The following is a 5,219-nucleotide window of genomic DNA, read 5'->3' on the forward strand; positions in this document are numbered from 1 at the left end:
CTATTTTACATGAAAGTCACGTGAAAGTTACGTGACAAAATATCTCGTCTTTCGGAACTTTTTTTATTCTCAAAAAAACCTGGCATAAGAAATGTGAACTAATATTTTTTATTATATTAATTATTTTTTTATAGTATAGTTTTTGTATTCATTATATTAGTTATAATTATTTACTGCTATGATAATATAATTAATTTTTATTGTAGTATTATCATAGTTAAAAAAAAAAAAAAATTGGTCTATATAATATCTTATTACGCAATGCATTTAAAACAGAACTAAAAACAACAATATATTTTAAGTTGTAATATCTAATATCCAAATTATATCAAATTAAGTTAAATAAATTAGTACCAAGCGTCCCTATTTGCCACACAAATAAGATTAAACTCAAATACAAGGTATGCTTTTTTTCTACTTTATGATATAATATTTTAGACTGACGAATTTGTCCATTTTGCTTAATTAATACGAAATAAGTTGTTATAACGAATTTAATATTAAATTAAGTAAGCTACATGGACAAATTATAAGTTCTAGCAAAACTTATTCTTGATTCTTGAGCAATAATGTCTCTAGAACTTCTGCATACATTATTACTCAAGAGTTGTTTAGATAAAAACCCAAAATAGATTTTCTTTTTTTATTTGGTTTTTATCAACAAGGTTAAAGAATTTATCCAAGATAATATCAATAAATAAATGTGTTATGTTATTTATTATTGATATATGTATATATTATTATTAAATACTTTATCTTTTTATAATATATGACAGATTTGTTCGATGTTTTCCCCACAAAAAGATGATAATGATGCTATTGTATTTGAAACTGCATTATACTTATCTTTCAATGTTGACGACCTTCCAACATGTAAAGCAAGTTTCTCTCAAGTATAGCATTGCTTTTTTAAAAATTGTTTAATGATTTAGATCAAAGAAATAGCAACACCAGAAAATCTTGTTGCCAAAACAGTTGGTGACTCACCATGTAAGATTTGTGTTAAAAATTTGTGATTTAAGATGATTATTTAATAATCATATTATTATTTAAGTTTTTATTTGTTTCTTTTTAGCTAAATTTAGTGTTGTGAGCTATCATTGGAGAAAATATCAACTTATTCATTAGATAAAGTTTGATGCGTGCTCTTACCCCGTTTCCTTCTTCACGTTTCAATCATGTATATTTTAGGTGACCTTGTCCAGGTGACAATTTTACTTGATTAAAACATGAAAGTTATGTTGCCAAAATATTGTGTATTTTGGAACTTTTTTTATTCATAATAAAAACCTGTGATTAGAAACTTGGAAAGATATTCTTTATTTTATTTACTATTTTTTTATAATTTAGTTTCAGGGATTATCTTATTCGGGATATTCCCGGAATACCAGATATTTTTCTGAAATTTATCTTTTTCCAAATATCCGAAAAGTTTTCCATACATACAACTTATGTTACAAGTTCCATGCATACAACTTATATTACAACATATAACAAGTATATATTATTCATCTATTTGTTTTTATGTTGTTTTAATCATCATTCATACAAAAATTAAGAAAATTTTTTAAAAAATTGAGAAACAACTTGGCTGAATGCAAAATTAAGGGAAAAATGAGGGGAAAAATATTCTGAATTTTTTCAGGATATTTTTCTGTGAACAAATTTCCGGATATTTTAAATATAATGATTACATGAAATATGTAGTTTATATATTCATTATTGTAATTACTTTTTATTTTACTTTTATAATAGTGTAATTATTTTGCATTGTAATTTTATAATAATTAATTAAAAAAGTAGGGCGTAAGATATCTTATAACGTCGCAATGCATTTTTGACAAAAATAAAATGTCACATAATTTTTATCCAAACATATTATATTATCTTATAACTAAGTTTTATTAATTTAGGTTTAATAAATATATTATAAAGCTTAGTTCAAAATTGTGTAACGTTATGGCAGATAATTCTCATATTGCAACACGCAAAAGATCAAACCCTACTACAAGGTATACTTTTTTTTCTACCATATTGTATATTATTTTAGACAGTCAAATTTTTCGATGCAATTAATTTGATAATAAATAAGTTATTATAACTTATTTAATATTAAATTTATTAAGCTACATGACAAATGATAAGTTCTGCATAAAATATTATTGACTAGGAAGACCCAATGGTATTGTTATGTTATTGCCCAGGAATATCATTCTGTAGTGAGACCCAATAACCTTTTAACTTTTAAAGTTTTAGAAATTTCACTTTTCCCTCTCTTTGTCTTCTTTTGTGATCGCACTCTGTAGTAAGAATTTGATTTAATTCATATTTTGTTGGAGAATGCAACTTGATTCTGAGTTGAATTTTCAGCACTCTGTATTTATTGGTGACCTAATTTGACAATACTTTATTATACATATTTTTAGTTTTATACTTAATATATTATATATAATTAGGGGTAGATGAGGCTCCTTAGCTGTGGTGAATGTTTCCACAGCAAAAGGAGCCTCAAGGTGAAAATCTCACCATGGGTAAGGAAAATCATGATATAAAATCCCCACTATAATGCTGTGTGGTTATGTGATAACTATTACATTTTTATAAATTGTTTTAATTTTTGTGTGCATTCTAAAATGACATTTAATGCTGTTCAAAACTTTGTAGATTACTCATTTAAAGCAACTTTGTGGGCTGTCAGCTTTGCATCTAGTGAGTTAATGTATGAACAAGTTAATGCAGAAACAGATGCAAATATAAGAAGCAGTGGTAGATTTACCATATGCGAGGCCATAGGCAAGTTTTCTATTATATTAGTTGAGTTTTTAATTCTTGTGTTCTATTGTGTTTTGGATATTTATTAGAACGTAACGAAGCAAAAAACGCACATAGGTTTTAAATGTACATTAAGTATTTTTTTTATTTTGGATGAAGATGCACTAATAAGACTACTCAAAATGCGATACCATTTATTTTTTTCGCAGATTTTAGGAGGATTGATTACATTGACTTAAAACTTAACCTTTCTGACTTTTAAAGACGCAAACTCATCAATTAAATCAGAACAGTCCAAGGACCGACTTATTTTATTTTCAATGGAAATTAAAGCTAATGCAGATAAGCAGTCTTGACCCATAGTGGAACGTAAATAGTTTTTTATGAGTTTTAATTTGGAAAATGACCTCTCTGCGCTTGCCACTGAAATAGGGAAAGTTAGTAAAATTCGTAGGGCAATAAATAAATTTGGAAAAATTTCGATTAAAGAATTTGCCGTAATATACTTCAAAATTTCCAGTGCATCTTTCGATTCCGCCAAAGCTTCCATTCTTAAAAATGTATTTATTTCCGAGTATAACTCTTCATGGTTCACGTCCGATTCTTCTGTACTAGGATTTCTCAGTGATATTTCTAAATTTTTACAATCATTTAACAATTCATTTGCATCTAAACTTCGCATTTTTTCGGTACGGGTTAAAAAACCTAATATTTTGTTGTATGAATCAAGCATTTTGAATCTTTCATTTAAGCTTACTAATGCAACATCAATTATTGCATTAAAAAAATCTACTTTATATTTAGACTTTCCATTTAGAGGTGTGTCAGTTCCTTCATATTCAAAAAAACGTCGTTTTCGGCTAAGCCGCACTTGAGGGAATACTGGCTCAGTACCTAATTTTATAGCTATTTCTTCAGATTTTTTATTAATCGCTTCAAATGATTCATCACTTCTGAATGATTCTAAAAAAATTTTCGTAGTTTCCACCAATTTTATCATAATAGAAATATCTGCCGAGGGATTCTGCATAACTTTACTTACTTTGTTAATTTTAAACAATAAATCATGTCCCATCGAACGGTTGATGCAGCAAAAAATGTAAAAATTCGTTGAACAGTACCAAAAAAGTTAATTGCAATTGATACTGATTTCGCAGCATCACATACCATTAGATTAAATGTGTGGTTAGCACATGGAACGTAAAGAGCTCTGGGATTTTTTTCTTTGATTAAAGCTTGAACCCCTTTGTATTGCCCTCGCATGTTAGCAACATTATCATACGATTGCCCGCGACCATTCATTAGATTCAAATTATACTCAGCTAATAAATTTAAAAAAGTTTCAACTAAATCTGAAACAGTGCTATCAGTTATGTGAAAAAAACCACAAAAAAATTCTTCAATTTGTACTTCTTCCTGGTTAATTTTAACGCATCTCAAAAGAATTGAAAGCTGTTCCTTATGACTTACATCAGGAGTGCAATCCATGATAACAGAAAAATATTTTGATGACTGTACAGAAGATACAATAGTTTTCAGTATTCTTCTCGATATAAGTCCAATTATTTCATTCTGCACATCTTTTCCAAGATAAGTGTCAAAGCATTCTTTATTTTTTATTCGTTTGAGATGCTCTAACATAACTGGATCAAATTTTGCAATAAGTTCTACTTGTGCCAAGAAGTTTCCATTATTAGGCTGATAAAGTTGCTCACGGTGTCCACGAAAAGGTAATGATCTTTCAGCTAACATTACTATAGCACTATAGCAAAAAGACTATATGCACTATAGCAAAAAGACGTTCAAGTACCAAGCGCCAATGTTTCTTCTCATTTTCTATCATTCTCTGCAAATTTTGATCAATTGTTGCATTTGATTTTAAATTAACTGACATATTCATCCATTTTTGCATACAGCTAATGTGATCCTGAGATTTATCATGTTGTTTTAAGCTAGAACCTATATTTTTCCAATCTGAATAACCTTCAGTCAACGATAAACATATTTTTCGGGTAGGAAAAATTTTGCAACAAAAGCAAAATACCAAATTATTTTGTATAGAATACACTAGCCAGCTTCTAGAAACTTCTTCACCGTTAGCAAGAACTCTCGTGTAGAAACTAGTATTAAATCTGCGACCCGATTTATCGGCTTTAAAATTTATTTGTTTAACCTGAGTCGGTCCTTTTTTAACAATATCGACTCTTTCTCGTTCATTAAACGAAATAGGCCATAACGCCAGGTCGTCGGAAACAATAACCACATCAGTTATGTCTTGTTGTGCTTCATGCAATTGAGGATTCGAAGCTAAAACAAAATCATTAGAGGCTAACGAAGACTCTTGAAACAAATTCATTTCAAAATCTTTTTCATGGGTGTCCGGTAATAGGACAGCAGAAACTTCAGAATTTGAAACATCAAAAGATAAAGACGCTAAAGATGTTTCA

The sequence above is a fragment of the Hydra vulgaris genome, chromosome 12, assembly GCF_038396675.1.
Source record: "Hydra vulgaris chromosome 12, alternate assembly HydraT2T_AEP".
In the NCBI taxonomy this organism is placed as follows: Eukaryota; Metazoa; Cnidaria; class Hydrozoa; order Anthoathecata; family Hydridae; genus Hydra; species Hydra vulgaris.